Raw genomic sequence first — 20,141 nt, 5'->3', positions numbered from 1 at the left:
TTTATAAGCATTTGGAGGAAGGATAGTATAAGGTTATTTCATTTTCTTCCACCTATTTTGGAGAGCTTTTTCCTGTTTAGAATTGGTTTTACATATTTTATGAACTTATGCTTACCAACTTTGAGAAATACAAAAGCAGTGAGAATGTGAAAAGTTCTTGGAAAAGAAGACTTCTGATTTGGAATGAAAATAGAAAAGATAGAACTCAGCAATCTGTGAGAAAATAACGTTGCATGTACTGAAAGAAGTAATAGTAGGAAGTATTACCTTTAAAAAAAAAAGAGCAAATCATGCAATGTATGGAAAGAGCTACCAGCCTTTACAACACATAATTATCAAGTGATGGGAAATGGGAAAACCAGATCTGTGTGGCTAGATCCATAGTTGACAGACTTCACCAGATGTTGAATTCATTGTGAGGGCATTAAAAATATTGATTTCTGCTTGCCCCTCATCAGAGATTCTAATTTAATTAGCCTGTAATGTAGTATGTGGCCTGGCTATCTAGATTTTTTAAATCCCTCCACGTGGTTCTAATGTACTCCCAAGACTGCGGATCACTGAATTAAGGTAATAGCATTAATGCCAGATGCCAATTAGTATAATGTTAAGGCAGGAGAAGGTTGGGAATTCATTCAAAACCTTAAATTTAAGACTGCAGAAGGGTCTGATTATAAAAATGTTTCAAGCCACAGAAGGCCAGAGTCTCTTTCTCCATCTATATAGAAGTAGATCTGTAAATTCTGCAAGGGAACACCGGCCAATAGAACTTTCTGCAATGATGGAAATATTCTGTATCTTCGTGGTCTACTACAATAACCACTTACCACGTGTGACTATTAAGGGTTGTAAATTATGGCTAGGATGACTAAAGAAATTGCTAATTTTAATAGAGTTATAAATATCGAATATTATTTTGCAAATAAATATTTTAAAATATTATTAAATTTTAATTAATTTATGTCTAGATTTAAATAACTATAAGTGGCAAGTGGCTATCTTACTGGATAGCACAACTCTAAGATAAACTTAAAGAACATCAAGTTTGGGGTGCCTGGGTGGCTCAGTCAGTTAAGCGCCTGACTCTTGATTTCAGCTCAGGTCATGATCTCACAGTTTGTGGATTCAAGCCCCACGTTCGATTCTGTGCTGACAGCTCAGAGCCTGGACCCTGCTTTGGATTCTGTGTCTCTGTCTCTCTCTACCCCTCCCTAGCTGGTGCTCTGTCTCTGTCTCTGTCTCTCTCTCAAAAATAAACAAACATTTAAAAAAAATTTTTTAAACAAAGAACTATAAGCTTAAATTATCTTTTGTAAATCTTGAGCCACTGTACAAATAGATTTATAAACAGACCTTCAGAACAAAAATCTGGTTGTAAATATATATCGTTTTTATTTTGATGATTTTTTTATTAAATCAACCACTTAATCTACAACTATAAAAGTATGTCAATAAGTGTCATGTATAAAATAAATTCTTATGAAGACACACATATGGAGATACAAATCAGGTATCTGTGCCTATAACACAAGCATGCATTCTTTTTTTTCTGTCTTTATTTGAATAACTAGAATTGTGTGCTTCCTATAAACTAGACACTGTATTTCTAGCTTTAGATGCAAATTCTCATTTTATTCCCATAATCATCTAATGAGGTAGGTACTACTATCCATGTTAAACACAGGAGGAAATGAAGGATCATAACAGTTCATAATTTTTTAAAAATCCACTCAACTCATGAATGTTAAAGCTGAGTGCTGCATTCTGTATTTCTTATGGTAACAGTTCACAAACACTTTTATAATTACATAGGGACATTTAATAATGTTAATTTTATTGCTATTCAACATTTCAATACCACCACTGAAATGAGTGCTCTATCAACAGAAAATAATTGGCTACTGGCTGAGCAAGGTGTTATTTATGCGTATTTGTGAATGCATTTTCATTTTGTTACTATACCACTTATATTTCAACAGCTCTAGCTCTCCAACAGTAGCGTGAACAAAGCCAAATTCTAGAAGCCACAGTAACAAAAATTCATTACTATTCATAAATTAGAACAATTGTCTGTTTCCTATTGGCTCCTGTAGTTTTGCCAAGGTAGCAAGAACAAAAGAAGGATAATGATTATCACCCGTGCCTTTTGTTTTGGAACTATTCATTAAGTAAAGATAATTTAGCCAAAATACACTTCAAAAAGACTTGCTGATTTGCACATTTCTTACAAATGCATTCAGCAAGTGACAATGGCATTTAAAAATCTAAATGTATAGTAAAAAGATATCACAGGGTTCTGAAGCAGCACAGCCATTTCCAGCTGCTGAAATGCAAGAATGAAGAGACAAAAAAAAAAAAAAAATGAGACCTTGCGAACATGTCTAAAAATGTGACACCAACACACTGAACATCCATCTCAAACTGTCTCCAGAAGGCTTGATGTACACTTAAAATGCACGGCACTGCCATACCAGGGACTTTTTCAAAATTTATCACCTGATTTTGTATATGTTACTCTAGATTCCACTAGAAAGATGTAGAACTAACTGAATTACTGTCACCAGCCAGTGAGTTCTTGCAAGGTTATTCTCCAGAAACTTTGAAGATGAGTATCTCCAAGGCCTCATCTAATAGACTAAAGTTGCCATTTTCAATCAGTGATATGAGACAATACATTTGAAGATTTATGTTGTCATGTATCCTCAATGCTGCCTTTACTTTGGGTGAACCAAATGTGTATGTTATTAATATTTCCATCTTTTAAAAATATGGAGTCATCTAAAATAAAATGGCTTCAATATCGAATAAGAGCTATTTATTGAATAATATACGATATGTATATGCCAGGCACTGTACTTGTTTCATCTCATTTAATCCTTTCAGTGCTATGAAGAAGGCATCATTTTTCCATAGTTTGCCTATGAGGAAACTGAAGCTAAGAGGTAAATAGCAACTGATGGGGAGATATACCTAGTGTGCTGTGCTTTTGACCATGCTCCTCTAGGCCTCACTGGGAATACACCTGGAGATAATTAAGCACTCTGGGCCTTTCTTGTCTGAAAATAGCCTACCATGTCTTTCCCAGAAAAAACAAAAACAAAATCAAAAACAACCTACTTTGAAAGACAGGAAATGTAGTCATATATACATATACTCCAAAGATACCCTTACTTTTCCACAAGTTGTCCAGAAATGGTCAACAGAAATCATTTGTTTCACTTTTATATGTTGGAGTCTTTCTTATTTTTCCAATATTAAATGAATTTAAAACCATAACTTTATTAACTCAAATTCATTTTATTATGTCTGTATTCTACACTATGAACTGACTCCTTATTGAGAACCCAAATTGAGTCAAAGTAAATTATCACGTTGTTACAGAGCAACAGAACAGATGGTAACCTAAGTCTAGAAGAGAAAACAAGGCCATGTAAATACTAGAAAAAAAATATGGGCACATTTCTTCATAGTCTTGGAGTAGAGAAAACCTTCCAAAGTATGACCTCAATTCCAGAAGTCATTAAAAGCTCTTTTGTATGAAAAACACTATAAGCAAAAGCAAATCACAAACAAAACTTCAAATTATATATCTCACAGAAAGAATAGATAAGAAGTTCCTGGTGGATTAAGAAGTTAAAAAAAAACAACACTCATTAGAAAAATAAGCAAAAAATATGAACTTAACATTTATAGGCTAAAAGTCTCTTAAACATAGGAAAGCATCATCAACCTCTCTCATAATTAAAAACAAAACAGCAAACTAAAAACTATACCAAGATATAATTTTAACCTATATAGATAGAGCAAAAATCTAAAATTTATAGCAAACTCTCTTAGCCAGTTTGTGAGAAAATAATTCCTCTAATATATTGCTAGTGGGAGTAAAATGGTGCAACCCCTGTGGAGGCAACTTGACAATGACTGAAAACAAAAATGCAGATACTGTTCAATCCATCCATCCCAACTACTAAAAATTTATTCTGCCAATTTACGTGCATGTGTACAATATGGCATGTCCTTTTAACATTTTTCTGTAATATAGCAAAAGACTGAGAAAGAAAAACAACAATGATCTATCAAAAGGTACATATAGCATAATTGACTCAGCCGCTATCCTGTGGTTGGATTTTTTTTTCTTCCTGTTTTCACTGCTCTCCCCCAATATAACATGCCCCAGCCTAGAGGGGAAATGATGTAAATTGGGCTGTGACAACATGGAATTCTGGAGTCAGCGAGACCCAGATGGAACCAAATTAAAGGTTGCCGAGGAAACAGGGCAACAGAACTCACATGACCTCCCTGCTCTAGAGAGAATCTGGTGTGGCACAGTCACCAAGTCAGAGGGAGGGAGGCAAACTTGAGCCACGTCCCAGGCAGTAATTAGTGTTCAAAAGGAAATATAACTCTAAGGAAGAGGATGGAGGTCCTGGCATTAGAAGAAGAAACAGATGGAAGAGTCATTTGAAAGATACCCAGGTCTTGCAGACGTGATGAGAAAGAATAAGTACTTCAGATAATTTTGCTGAAAAATTTGCCTCATAATTTGAGAGTAATGTCAGAGACCTGAGGAGATAGGAAATACCTCAGGCAAAAACAAATCAAAACAAAACAAAACAAAAAACAAACAAAACCCACAAATAAGCAAATGCAACCTTCTTTCCTATCCTTACTTAGCCTGGTTAGGATAGATTTACTAAGATATTGCCTGATAGGATTGTCAAGTTACATGTGTCTCTCCAGACACTTTTGCAGTTGGTCTTAACACAGTATAGGAACATTTCAGAACTTGATTCATTACTGGTAAGAAAGCTTTTAACATATTACATATTTAACATATTACATATTACATGACCAAAATATGGTCTTACTTGCCAAGCAACAGACCTCCAGATCTTGTCAGTAAAAAAGAGACTAATATGCAATAAATGCCATTTATTAATAGAGTACAAGTTCATCTTCTGCTGATTGATATCCTTAAGCTGAATTACAATTACACAGACAGCAACCAATTATTTTCTATTGATAGGGCATTTATTTGTCACGGTATTGAAATGTTGGATAACAATTATGATGGATGGCAGAGGGAGGGAAAGACAAGAGATAAGCATTAATTATATTTGTTTTTATTTTTTAACATTTATTCATTTTTGAGAGACAGAGACAGAGCGCAACCAGGAGTGGGCAGAAAGGGAGACACAGGATCTAATGCAGGCTCCGAGCGTTGAGCTGTCAGCACAGAGCGCATTGCGGGGCTTGAACTCACGAACTGTGAGATCATGACCTGAGCAGAAGTCAGAGGCTTAATCAACTCAGCCACCCAGGCGCCCCTAATTATATTTCTTATATGTGGCAGGAAAAGTATCAGCACATGGCTTTCATTTTCTCACTTAATGTTTTCATAAACATTAAAAATTAAGCATTTTTATCCTCTATTTTGGAAATGAGGAAATTGGGATTTGGATAGGTTTTATGATTTATCTAGTGGCAGAGATCAAACCTGAATATGGATGGTCTGATTCTAAAGTTTAGGCTCCTTCTAAATCACACTGCATTGTCTCTATGCCAAAAGCCAAGAAATGAGATTTCCAAACAGGTTAGACTGCCATAGTTTCATGGATGCTGGCAGAACACACGAAGACTCCTGGATCAGAGACCTATGATACTTTATTACTCACCGAAACAGAAATACCCAGAATATCATAAATTTTCATGTGTCAGTTCCTCAAGCCCCAGTTCCCTCAGGGTGACATAAAAAAAGGCAGGTAACACCTACATATGTAATGGGCTGTGTTACAGGAGAAGAACCCTCAGTTTTCTTAATAATCCAAATTTCTTATAATGGCTAAGTGCAGCTGCCTTTTGCCTCGGGGGGCGATATTATTTCTATTATACTCAATAGTAAAAAGGCACTATCCCTATCTTCCAAGGCTATTTGCTATAAAACAATCTTAAAAAGATTATCCACAAAAAAAGCCATCTGTGCTTCTGTTCACAAGATGTACAGAAATGAGAGAGTCCTGTGAAGAACTATCTTCCAATACCAAATGAAGGATCATGTTATAATACTGTCTCACAAAGAAATTGTAAGAATTTGCAAATTCCTTGTGAAGAGTTTATATGTATAACCTTCCCAATAAATTCATCTGTACTTGGATAAAATCATCTTTATAATATTATTAATTTAATAGGTGTAGAATTATTCTCAAGGTTGAATCAACATTTGTTACTATAATTATTTCCATGCAGTTATATTTAATATTTGTTTACTCTTCTGTGAAAATTGTTCTATTATTTCCATGTTTCTCACTCAGAATTTTAAAATGTATATTTATGTGAGCTCTTTATATAATATAGATGTTAACTGCTTGTATCTAGTAAAATAACTTTCCATTTTGTCTTATTTTCATCTTATATCTTATAAAAAGAATTTACAAGTTTTTTGTTAATTGTAGAAGGCTCTATCAATATTTTCAATTATGTCATAAGATTGATAATTATTAAATTTTAATTTCATTACTTTTTCAAAAAAATTAAGTTTATATTAAATTGCTTCTGTATAACTTGGAACTTGAACTATTAAAATTAAAGACTTAAACTTCTTCCCTCAAAACATAAGTTTTTCATAAGTACTTCTATGTTTATTACCTCAGTTAATCTCCAGAAAAATCTTATAAAATATGTAGGATGGATGTTAGAGTCTTGGAAAGGATATCATCTATCATTTTATCTTATTTATTTAATAGCTGAACTTCTAAAATTATATATTTACCCAATAATGGTCTAGCCTATTCTTGAATACGCCCAAATTAGGAATCCATTGTTCTTCAGTGACTCTATCTTGGCACAGGACAACTGTTTTACAAAATTCACCTTTAAATCAAAGTTAAATCTGTCTAACCCTTGGTTTCCTGTTTATACCCTTGGAGCCATGTAGAGTAAGCTTCGTCTCTAATCCTGTGACAATGAAGAAAACTTTTTTTTGTCTCTCCTAAATCTTCTCTTCTGTAGCATGAACATCCCTAGTGCCTTCAGTCCTTCTTTTTGTCTCTTCACTGTGTGATTTACTATAGGCATGCACATAGGAAATCAAGGTCAGCTCAGGTCATGACCTTAGGGCTCCTGAGTTTGAGTCCCCTTCAGGCTCTGTGCTGATGGCTCAGAGCCTGGAGCCTGTTTCAGAATCTGTGTGTCTGTGTGTGTCCCTCTCTCTGCCCCTCCTCGGCTCACACTTCTCTCTCTCTCTCTCTAATAAATAAACATTAAAATTTTTTTAAAAAGATACATAGGAAATCAAAATTCTGGTCATAAACTGACTAATGAAAATAGTCATCTTTCCCAGGCTGATTTGAGATATTATACCAATTAGGATAACTTCACTTAGATTTCAAAGTCTTTTTTGTCATTTTTTGGTTCAGAGCCATATCTCAATCTCACTGTCCTTCTTTCAATGGGGAAAGGGGTGATGTTACAAAAAAAGTTGAAGTCCTGGACTTGATTTATTTGATTCAGCCCAAAAAACTGCCATGGCATTTGACATCTTGATATAAAAATACATTGCATTTATAAATCTATATCTTGTATTACAATTTTATGAATATGCCTATATAAATCCCCTATCTGTGAGAAACAATACTGGATCATATACCCTCAAGCCTACCAGTGGATACATCCTTTCTGATTAGCAATTGTTATAATTTGTTTTCTCATTTAGTAAGTTACTTCTTCTTTTTGCTGATACTCAAAGTTTAAACATGAGGTTTTCATGATAAATCCTCTTAAATGTCCTGTTGCAGTCCAGATGTGGTAGCTTTCCCATACTTCCATTATCTACACTATCATAAACATAAGAACGTAGTTACTTATAATACTCATAGCAATGAAGTTCAACATTAAAATGCTGAATCTTATCCCAATCATACTGGCATTATTCTAGGCAACTGTCAGGAAATCAAAAAGATGGGAAAAAAGTTGATCAGCAATCAGATATGGTAGATACTATAGTAACAGGTTTGAGTCAGTTATTTAGAAATTTGTTATAGTTGCATTAAACAATAGCCAAACAAATTTGAAAGGAATCACTTCAATTGAGCATAAAAGGGCAGGAGGAATTTTTCTCTGTGCATAGGTCTAGCTGTACCTAGTACATTAAGTTTTCTTTTCCTCTGTAATTATTTAAAATAGCTTTGCAAGTGCTAAGGCTATAATTTTGGAATATGTAAAGTTTCAGGAGGCCATATTTTAGCTACAGAAATCTAATTGACCAGATATTGACTATATTTTGTAATATATAATTTAAGTTTCAATTCCTTAAGCTCATGTAAATCATAACTTTATTAGTTAGGAGTTAGTGGAACTGAGACTATAAGATATACTGACTTTTAATTATACACACAATTGATAGGAACATCTTGCTCCAAATGACTACTTGATTATTCAGTCAGTTCAAAAAGTAGTCAAACTAATTTTGTTTGAGTTTACTGGACTTTTTTAAGAAGAGTGATTATTTAACTAAATTAACTGGACATTTCTTACAAAAGAGTCTATTAAGTGAATATATATCTTTAATCACTGTGTTTTAGACATGAACAAATGCGAGTTAAAAATTCGACCTAATAATAAGTATTTGTATCCATTTATCTAATCTAATAACATTAAAAAATTTTTTTTCAAAGAATTCCTGTCTCCAATTATTGTTATAAGACGGATCCACTGGTAGGACATATATGTCACTCCGCAAAAAAAAAAAAAAAAAAAATACAGTACTTACAAGATGATGTAGGATATGATTTATTCTATTTGAAATAATATCTTCTTGTAAATAAATTACAAACAATTTCATTAGAAGGATTTTTGAGAGTCTGGTTTTTTGGATGGATTATTTTAATAGGCTTGCCATGCATTATAAAATTGTTTGTTACAGTGCTTGTGGAATTTGAGCTGTAAGAATTGAACTAAATTAATTCTGAGTCTGACAGTGTTATTAAATCATATGAGACCTTGCCAATGTACTGCCTATGATGTCAGGATCAGATAGGATTTTGAAGAAAATACCCATTTAAACTAAATGCCAAAAAAAAAATGTAGATGAAGAGTATCCATTGTAGAGAGATTTCAATAAAATTCCATGCTTGAATTTTATTAGATGTTGAGAGAGAATATGGTGACCCAAATGCTTTGTCTACAAAAGCAGAACAACTTGGTTATAGTCCCCTTCATTGGCTGGGAAAAGAAGTGTCTCTAGGACCAGAAGCCTCATAGCAGGCAGATGAAGAGAGAGATCCAGGACTGAATTCACTCTGGTCATACTTTTCACTTATAGAATTTAAGAAATTTTAGGTATTCTCTACAATTCTATAGACAGAAATCCTCAGAGGCCAAGAAGAGTTTAGAAACAAATTGTCAGAAGTGGTCAAAAATAACCCGAACACCTTTACGCATAGTATAGACAAGACCAACTCTGCTTCTGGTATAGGCAGATTGGGACATCAGGTAAAGTATATCTTAATTATCCAGGAGCATTGTTAGCTGCTCTCCACATGATTTTTAAGAATGGAAATACTGATATGCTAATATTTATGATAATATTTCTTATCTATGGAAAACTGCTAGTTGTTTCCTAACATCCTTTTCTCCTTCTTCCATAATAATAGGATTGTAGCTGAGCATGTGGTTACCCAGCTCGAAACAATATACCCTTGCAAGGTATGGTCGTATGACCAAAGTCACAACAATGGAATGTGAGCTTACTGGCAACTGCCTCCTCACTTCCTTTGAATGAAATTGATGCCATCCATTTGTTTTTATCAGCTTCCACGAGTGGGTAGTGACCTAGCTTCAACCATACACTACCTTTGAGGGAGGAGGGATAGAATCGAAGGACATGTTCCCTACCACCTCCTAGGTTGAGTTAGTCTTCCTCACCTACCTGTGACTGGCTAGATTATGAAGTTTTAAAACATTTGAATCCCAGCATATTTGAATAACAATATTTGAGGATCTCATTGATAAGGCAATTTAGCCTTTACCCTAAGGAATACAACTATTCTCGTCTATATCAGTATAGCATCCTATACTGTGAAATTCTTAAAGGAAAGAAAATGACTTATTTACCTAATCCAGAGCCTGGCACTTGGTAGCTTTCAAAAACTATGTACTGAATAGGTAATAAATTCTCTCCACAGGGTAACCAATTTTTGTAGTCTACCACAATGTTACACACACACAAAAACTGCATCTATTTGAAGATAGTAATCATATTACGCCTCTCCAGGCTAAATGCCAATTCTTCTAACCTTTCCATGTAAGACTGACTTTTCAGCCCGTTAATCATTATGTCACTGTCACTCTTGTACAAATCCTGTTTAGCTTCTCAACATGTCTTTAAAATGTAATGATCAAATATGCACATAAACTATACAGTGAAGGAGTTCAGAACGTGTCACCCCAAAATATGCTGCTTTTCATACTGACTACTGTGAGTTAAAGGCACTTGAAAAACACCAAATACAAGAGAATCACTCTGGCCTCCCATCTTTTTCTTAAAAGCAGGTGAAATTCCAATATGAAAGATGTCCTGCCTATACCAGAAGCAAAGGGGCATTCTTATTAGGAACAAGAAGTTGAGATAGAGAATTTTATATGCCTGGTTAAAGTAATTCTTATCTGCCTTTAGCTTCCTCACAATTACCTTTGTTTGACCTAATATTAAAAGCAAGTAGGTTTTGCCATTTCTTTGTCTTTATTCTTTATGATCACCCCATGTCCCATAAAACTTAATATAAATGTGTGTGCTTTTCTTCTGTTAATCTGTCATTTGCCAGTTTAATTCTCAGGCCCAGACGAAAAACCCTAAGAGGATCAAGGTAAAAATTCGCTTCCTCTGCAACATAAAGATTTTGACTAATGGAAATTAAAATGGAAGGATTATTTTCCAAGTGCTACATGTGACAATTCAGGCATATTTTAGTAGATTGGTAAAAAGGATTAGTTGTTCACCAGAGAACCACAGTAATAGCTATATTTATGTCGGGATCTAAAAAATGCTCTACTCTTTCTCTAAGCTATTTCTTTCCTACTGTAAATTATTATCTTTACTACTAGTACCTACTCACTGATGTTTCTTCTTCTTTTGAATTCTGTTATATTTTGTGACTACGTCATTATTATATTCTACAAATGTAGTAGCCAGTTTTGATTCATTTCACCAGGTTATCACAAAACTATCAAATAAGATAGAGAATATTTCTGTGAATTGTCACCTGAAATGTGACTCAGGTTGATTCAGAGCCACTGATATTTATCTATGCTGTGATCTTATTGCATATCAACTAGTGAATCAGCTCCATGTAATGAAACTTGCTTCAATCAAATGGATTTTAGTTCTCTCATCTAATCATAAGCCCAAGAAGGGAACAAGGGAATAGCTACCATATCTGTCTTTTTAATGTACTGGGAGAGTCCAGATGATAAGAATTAAGCAGAATAAAAAAAATAAAATCAATAATCATGTCTTTATTCACATTAGTCAACACAATTCTGTCTTCACTAACGGTACTACGACATAACACTAACTTTGGTGATAGCACAATGTTTGATAATCTATTTTGGTATTTATGTTAAGCTATACTTTCTGAAACTCCTGGTTTTACTCCTCATGAAAAAGATTTCACTATTTCTCCTTAACCAGCCCGCTGGGAATATGAGGCCCATGCTGCCAAGGAACATCAAGAAATACACAAAACCAATGTTTTGAAACTGTTTGGGCCCTCACTTCAAAAAAAAAAAAAAACTTATGGTGCTCTTCCTTCTTCAAATTAAGTCTCTTGAGAAGAAAATGGATGTGGATTTATTGAGTCTCTGATCAGTTGTGTCTATTTAAATAGATTAGAACTGCCCTATTTAGTGCGGAGTATTTTCTGTATACAAGATTCTTCAGATACATGCTTGATATTTGGTTGTTTTGCAAGTGGTTTACAGTCATCATCCTGGAGAGAAGAAGAATTTTTTTTAATTTGCTTATTTTTTAATTTACATCCAAGTTAGTTAGCATATGGTGCAACAATGATTTCAGGGATAGGTTCCTTAATGCCCCTTACCCATTTAGCCCATCCCTCCTCCCACAACCCATGCAGCAACCTTCAGTGTGTTCTCTAAATTTAAAGTCTCTTATATTTTGTCCCCCTCCTTGTTTTTATATTATTTTTGCTTCCCTTCTCTTATGTTCATCAGTGTTGTGTCTTAAATTCCTCATATGTAAGTGAAGTCATATGATATTTGTCTTCGACTAATTTTGCTTAGCATAATAACTTTCTCGTTCCATCCATGTAGTTGCAAATGGCAAGATTTCATTCTTTTTGATTGCCGAGTAATACTCCATTGTATATATATACCACATCTTCTTTATCCATTCATCCATCGATGGACATTTGGGCTCTTTCCATACTTTGGCTATTGTTGATAGTGCTGCTATAAACATTAGGGTGCGTGTGTCCCTTCAAAACAGCACACCTGTATCCTGTGGATAAATGCTAGTAGTGCAGTTGCTGGGTTGTAGGGTAGTTCTGTTTTTTATTTTTTTAGGAACTTCCATACTGTTTCCAGAGTGGCTGCACCAGCTTACATTCCCACCAACAGTGCAAAAGAGATCCTCTTTCTCTGCATCCTCGCCAACATCTGTTGTTGCCTGAGTTGTTAATGTTAGCCATTCTGACAGGTAGTTTTGATTTGTATTTCCCTAATGATGAGGAGGACAATAAGCTTTTATGGTGCATATCTTCTATGTTTTAGTGTGACTATTTAATCTGTTTCAAAATTAGTGGGTAAGGGAGAATCTCAATACCTACTACATGTTTTTATTCAGGAGCCCTTTGACAATTTAGTAAGCCCTAAGAAGTCTCAGAATATTCTGGCCATATGGCAAGTATCATGGGAAAATATCTTGACTTTGAGATTAGATATGCCTTGGGTTGAATTCTCTACTTCTTATTATGGGGTCACCCTCATCAAGTCATTGGAAGCTTCAGTCCCTATATCCTTATCTGGGAATAGAATTTATGCTATCTCCCTGCAAGATAGGAATTGCAACGGCCCCACTCCATTTCTGTCGAACCTCATATTCTTTCCCAGAATGTCTTACCAGAGTTAGGATTTCACAGCAATTATTTCCAACTTTGGCAAAACTTTACTATGAGGAACTTAGGAAAGGACATTTTAGCATGCTTTGCACCTCCGAAAGTTGACAGCTTTGGTACACAAAGGCAATTATTGTTCATCCTTCTAGTTCCCAGAATTATAGATCTGTAAGTAAATAGTGGCTCATGTCACTTTTGAGATATGTATGCTATATTGCTAAAATAATGCACTAAATGTTGAAACACTGACAGCTAAAAAGATACAAGCCCAGCATTTACTCATCGTAATTCCATCTGAATCGCTGCCTCAGTAATGTGTTTCTGCCTTCCACTTTGCCTCTCTGTTTACTGTGTTTTTCACATTCTCACTGTCTCCACACTTATTATATAAGCTTGGGTACATTGTGTGTTTACTAAGTTTTACCATAAGAGGAAATTATTATTTCAAAATTCTATAAAGCTTCTATTGTAAGGATGACATACTTTATTCACATTGTCTTGTGGCTATTTTTCAGTTTTTTAATTCACATTTTACCAAAGGAATTTTAATGCCTTTATTCAAAACAAACCTGTTCTTCAGGTTGTGTGGATTATATGAAGTTTTAAACTTATCCTCGGATGCACAGTATTTACTTTTTAATGAAAAGCATGTTTTAAATAATCAGCATGTAATATTTTCCTCTTAACTCATATGCAATAATGGAGCAGCAGAGAAGAAAATCTATGATCTTCCCTGTGAGAAACACAAGGGCTAGTTCAAACTCTATCTGCAGGCTAAAGGATAAGGCTGCATCCTGAATATTTCCGGCTACGTGGGGAAGACATTATAGCTCACAGACATGGTTCTCACTTGGCTTTGTCTCTGTAGATTTCTTCTTATAAGGACACAAGTCATGTTGGACTAGAGTCCCATCCTTATGATGTCATTTAACTTTAATTCTCTCTTTAAAGGCCCTATCTCCAAAAACAGTCACATCGAGGGTTAGGGCTTCAACAAAATGGAGTACATGTAAGGCAGGCAGGGGGAAGGGGGGGTACATAACACATGCAATTCAGTTCATAACAACATCGGTGCTATTCATAGTAGAGGAAAATGTGTCCTTTGCAGCTCCTAACCCCAACACCCTCACATTGCTTCATTGGTAAAGAAACAAGGAATTTACATTTCTGGGGTAACTGTTGATGCATGTTGCAGAGGAGATGGGGAAGTAAGGGTATAATTTGGTCCCACCTACACACTATGGGAGAGAAACTCTTTTCCAATGAGGGTTTCAACAAACGCTTTCATTCTGAGGAATTACAAAAACGTACTTTCTTAGTCACAGTAAGAAAGATCACTTACAGGACACATCTATGCATGCAACAAATATGCTTTGAGTGTCATTACTATGTGATTGCTATGGTGGACACAACTGTAACTAAATCAGATTCAATCTCTGTATTCATGGCACTTACATTCTGATAGCTCTTAAATACCTGTTAATCGTTTGAAGAAGAAAAAGAGAAAGTAATATTCCCTTTTCTAAAACAGGTGAAAAAAAGAGACTAAGGGGCTAGAGGATGATGGGGAGTGATGGCTACAGGGTACAGGGTGTCTCTGAAAGGGCTAAAGAAAAGTTTTAAAATTAGACAGTGGTGATGGATACACACTTTTGTGGAAAGATATTGGATTATTAACCTTAAAAAGGTGAATTTTAGTATACATCATTTGTATCTCAAGAAAGTTGCTATTTTTAAAAAAGGCACCAGGCAGATTTCCTATCTTGGCCTTCTCTTTGTGGATGGTTTGAACACTTCCCAATCACTATCATAGGACCTTCCATTTCCTCTGAATTTTACCACACTGTTAGAGGCTGCCATTTATAAAAATACCCTACTATCCAGCAACTGCACTATTAGGTATTTATCCAAAGGATACAGAAATACAGATTCAAAGGGGACATGCACCCCAATATTTACAGCAGCATTATCAATAATAGCCAAACTATGGATAGAGCCCAAATGTCCACCGACTGATGTAAGGATAAAGAAGATGTGGTATGTATGTGTGTGCATACACACACATACATACATAATGGAATATTACTCCGCCATTAAAAAAATGAAATCTTGCCATTTGCAATGACGCGGATGGAGTTGGTATGTATTAAGCTAAGTGAAATAAGTCAGTCAGAGGAAGACAAATAACATATGATTTCACTCATATGTGGAATTTAAGAAACAAAACAGTTTGCTGTCATATAGCAAACTTGGGAGCTCAAAATGAGTTACTGGTACCGCTCTCAGTATTATAGGTTGAGCAGGCACAGCTGGTAAGTTTTTGTTCAAGGTTTCCTATGCGGCTGCAGGCAGATGTTGGTCCAGGGCAGCAGTTACCTGGAGACTTCACTAGGCTAGACGTCCAGCCTGACTTACACACATGGCTGCAGCTGATGTCGGCTGTGGGCAGGGAGCTCAATCAGCGCTGTCTACTGTGGCCACTCCACGGGGCTTCGGTTCTCACAGCATGGACACTGGGTTCCAAGAGGGAGCATCTCAAGCACAGTGAGGTGCCAGAAGTCCAGATCAAAACAGTAAGTTTCTAATGAACTAACGTTATAAGTCCTTGTATGTCACTTCTGCTGTATTTTATTGATGACTGGGCATTTATTCTACAAATCTCAGGAAGCTGTACCATGTAATAGTTAAACCAGCCTTGAATGCAGCTCCTGGAGCACAGTTCCTCTCAATCTGCAGACCTGTGAACCAACAAGGCTCTTTGCTTATCTGTCCCCCACCAACACTCAACTTACAATGGTGAGGCAAGCATAAGATGAGGGCAAAAGATACTCCCAATCCAAAAGGAAAGGCAGGGAAGGCATGGAACTGTCACTGGTCCACAGCAGTCATTAACATTCTTCAAGGATGACTTAGGTGTCCCACTTACGCTGTCATATAGCATCACAGGCTTACTTTATTATTAAAATTATTATATTCCACATAATTGCTTTTCTTCTCTAGCTTGTCCACTAGATGACAAGAGTCCTCATTTGTCATTGTTCTCCCCTACTGCCTACCACTTAAAAGATGCTTAATCAGTAGTTGTTGAGTAAATTAAGACCAGAAAATATGGAGTTGCTTTCCCTCTGTTATTGAGTGGCCTTGAATAGTCATTTAATTTCTCCATACTTTCATTTCCTCATCTGAAATGTGAGGAGTTCAGATTAGAAGACTTCAAAGACTCCGGCTGTTTCCATGATTCTATTCTATCACATCTGTAGTGACATCCGTGACCTTCAAAGCCAACATGAAATCTCAGAGGGCACAGGTAGTCAGCATTTATTTCAAAGTGCCCTGATGGGTGTTGAACAATGGAAATAAGGTGGCTCTGAACAACAACTCACAAAACAATGACAAAGGAGACCGAGTTGCACAGCCACGTCTGGCAGAATAGCAGAGGAACAGATTTCATCCTCAGGTGAGAGGGCAGTCCTCAGGAACACAGTCCAGCCACATCACAGCACAGACATCTGCAGCGCTAACTCAGAGGCCCCTTGAAAGGGTCTGGAGATAGGAGCAATTTATGCTCATTCCACCGGCTTTGCAATGCTTCCAAGATTCCAAGATTTCTGTTCTTGTTTGCATTAGGAAGAAGAATGTGGGTGCAAGCCTTTTTTGAAATTCTCTTTGTATTTTGAATTATGTCTTTCCATCCTAGTCCTCTGAGTTCCTCCACTACAAGGTGTTGTGAAGGCAAAAGTCTGCCTTTGGAGCCCTGAACGTATGTCTAAGTCATTTCCAAAAGACTTTTATAAGAGATGACCTTTCTCTTTGTCTTTCCATCACTCTTTCACATTCTTCCTTAAAAAGAACCTCTGCAGCAGGATTTGTGGATCTCTCTTCATCTCCTTCCCTCCCTTGAAATCCTCATTTGCAATTCTAGGTCAGTGCTTCTCAAATTTTAGCTTGAATCAGAATCGCCTGGAAGGTTTGTTAAAGCACAGATTGCTGGGCCCCACCTCCAGAGTTTCTGATTCTGGAGATGGGTCCGAAAATCTGCAATTCTAACTAGTACCAAGTGATGTTGATGCTGCCTTGGCAGGGGAAACACAGTTTCAGAACCCCACTGCTTTAGGGTATCCACCAAGAACAAGGTTTCAAATTATTTTCTGCACTCTTTAATGGCAAACTATTTTACTGCCTCCCAAAAATGGTATTTTTGCTAACAGCATAGATTTTGAAAGCCCGAACTCTCTTGCTTCATGTGAAAATGAGACCTGTTGGTCTGCTTGCCTAAAGTCCTGAATTATACAAAATAACAGGATATCTGAACAGACATCTGAGATGAGCCTTGATGAGGTAATGTCCCATCCACTGAGTTAGTTACATGGGAATTTTAATCCAAGGGAGAGAAGACGGTTCCTCCTCATCTTCTTTTCCTTCCTGTAGAAGCATATATTGAGTGTTTTCTTCCCCATAATACCACCTAGAATGCTTATAAATAAGTACATTAAGATGACTAAATTCAGGGCATAAAAGAAAGAGAAAGGCCAGTTCTTCCAGGTGAAACTGTCCCCCAGATTTCCTATTCATTATTATCAACTCAACCCTACGCTCTCATAAAGTGGACAGCACTTTTTTTGAAACCACTTATAATCTGAGGATAGGAGGCAGGCAATTTAACCTCTCAATGCCACAATTCCTTCATTTATAAAGAGAATGGAATTTGCCTCCTAGTATTTTTATTAGGAGTACATCTCTAACATGTCCCATCATTGAGCCATGAAATTCTGCTGATTGCTTTTTCTCTTTCCTCTCTTCCTCCTCCTATCTCTGATTATCCTAGTATTTCATAAAAAAATAAAGATTAAAAACAGATATTATGGGGAAGTACCATAATTCACTATACTTTTATGTTTTATCTTGGAGTATAACTGTTGTAAAGTTAAGATCTCTGTTGAAAAAGGATTCTTTCATGCTGTTAGCTTTCTAAGTTGACTTTCATTCATTTCCTATTTTTATTTATTAGTGTTTAAATTCATAGTCACTCCATAGACAACTACTTTCTTTCTTTGTGTTTTAGTCAGTCCCCTTTCCAGAGTTTAATGCTTCCTTAAATTAGTGTTAAGACCTTGAGCAGGGCAGAAAATGCTTAACGCATTAATTTACATATTCCATTTCATCTTTTATGCATTTATGTAAGATAGTTGAGAATTTCCAGGGTTTGATAGAGAGAAATAGCAATAATACACATTTTTTGAGCACTTATGACATGACAACCATTGCTCTATTTGCTGCTGCCTCCTTTAATTTCCACCACTCTTTGATGTATTGTACCCAATGAAAATGTGTAAAAGGAGGCACAAATAAGTCAGATGACACATAAATCTCAACATCAGTTTCAGAGCCAGAATTTTAATCCTATCTGATTCCAAAGATCATGAGCTTACTTATTACACTGATTCCTGCTTAGACTTAGAATTGCTTTCAGTTATTAATACAATTCCCAACTATTATGTAACAGAACAATTGCGTAAGAATTGCATCATTGATAAATGGGATTTTTACTTGGTACTCCCACGGGAGGCATAATAGTGACATATTCTCATTATCTGCTGACATTTTAACCATCTCTACTCTTTTCTCAATTCTTTTCTCCATCTTTAGCCATCCGTCTCCATGCTCTATACACACCATCAAAAATATATAGTTAGAGAAAGTCAGTTTCATCAGCTACCACATATAAAAGTCTAATCTTTGTCACTACATTTTTATATATCAGATTGTGGTAAAGGATGAAGCCAGAAGAGCTAACAGCTTTGTCCAGCCTTTTAAACCACTGCAGTTACAGTGCTATCTTTGTCCCCTGGCTGTGAAAGCAAATGTGCATAAGCACTCTATCTCGTCTAAGTCAATTATTTTCTAAAATGCTCGGGAAATTTTATTTGTTGCTATTAAGACAAGTCAAAAAACTTCTATTATTTATGACCAGAATCTCTCAACATTTTTCCACTTAGAAATGCTGGAAAGAAACAAACTCAGCAGTTACTGTCTAAATCAGTCTGCTATGATTTTTAGGAGGACGGCAGGTACTAGCTTACATATATTACATAAAGGATATTGATAATCACAAGAGGACAAAAAATACACACATCACTAAAAACAGGAGAGCTTACATTTGTCAGCCATCCTGTTTCTGTATATTCCATTTGATTGGCATTCCTCTATGCTATGATCAGTTCTTAAACTAGAATTTTCTCCAGCAAGGGCCAGCAGTTGCAAGAGCCTTGATTAAAAACAACAACAAACAAATAAACAAACAAAAACAACCTTCAGAGGTTTTAAGAGACACAACATTTTACCTGGAAGAAAATACATTTTATCAACCTAAATCTGGGATTGATAACGAGAGCAAAGAGGGGAAGGCAGAAGGAAGGATATACATGAGAAATAAAGCCACTGATGCTGAAGTGGGTGGATTTGGAATGGGATGATGCCTAAGAGCCAAAAGAGAGTGTTTATAGAAGGAAACAGAAATAATTCAAAGCCTGTGAGATGATGGCTTCCTCAGGTTCCAACTAGCTCGTGCTCTCTCAGGTCTCTGCACAGGCTGACAAAGGGTATGGGTGAGTGGAGGGATGCTGGCGAAGCCACACCTACCACATACTCAAATATTGCATGTACATCACATATTTCATCCCATGGTCCTCTACGGATTAGTTTCCTGTGGCTGCTGTAACAAATTGCCACAAACTTGGTGTCATCAAACAAGACAGAAATTTATTCTCTCACCTTTATGGAGGCTATAAGCCTGAAATCAAGGAATCAGCAGGGCTGTGCTCCCTCCAGAGACTCTAAGAAAGACTCTTCTGTTCCTAGCCTCTTTCAGTTTCTGGTGGCACTTGGCATTTCTAGACTTGTGGCTGTATCACTCCAATCTCTGCCTATGTGTCACATCACTTCCCCCCCACCCCGTTTGGCTCTTTCAAATCTCCCTCTTTCTCTTCTATAGACACTTATCGTCGGATTTAG

At 36.1% G+C, this 20,141-nt stretch overlaps 1 long non-coding RNA gene across 1 annotated transcript in view; it reads right to left on the bottom strand.

Annotated features, from left to right (window-relative positions):
* Positions 1 to 19,523, bottom strand: part of LOC128316440 (uncharacterized) — a 58,879-nt gene extending 39,356 nt beyond the window's left edge. Inside the window, exon 1 of the long non-coding RNA XR_008300361.1 lies at positions 19,286 to 19,523. This is a non-coding gene — a long non-coding RNA (uncharacterized LOC128316440). The remainder of the gene's footprint in view (positions 1 to 19,285) is intronic.
* Positions 19,524 to 20,141: the final 618 nt, after the last annotated feature.

The sequence above is a fragment of the Acinonyx jubatus genome, chromosome B4 (assembly GCF_027475565.1).
Source record: "Acinonyx jubatus isolate Ajub_Pintada_27869175 chromosome B4, VMU_Ajub_asm_v1.0, whole genome shotgun sequence".
NCBI classification, from domain to species: Eukaryota; Metazoa; Chordata; class Mammalia; order Carnivora; family Felidae; genus Acinonyx; species Acinonyx jubatus.
Note: the sequence above shows the minus strand (reverse complement) of the source record. Positions and strands in the feature narration are given on the sequence as shown.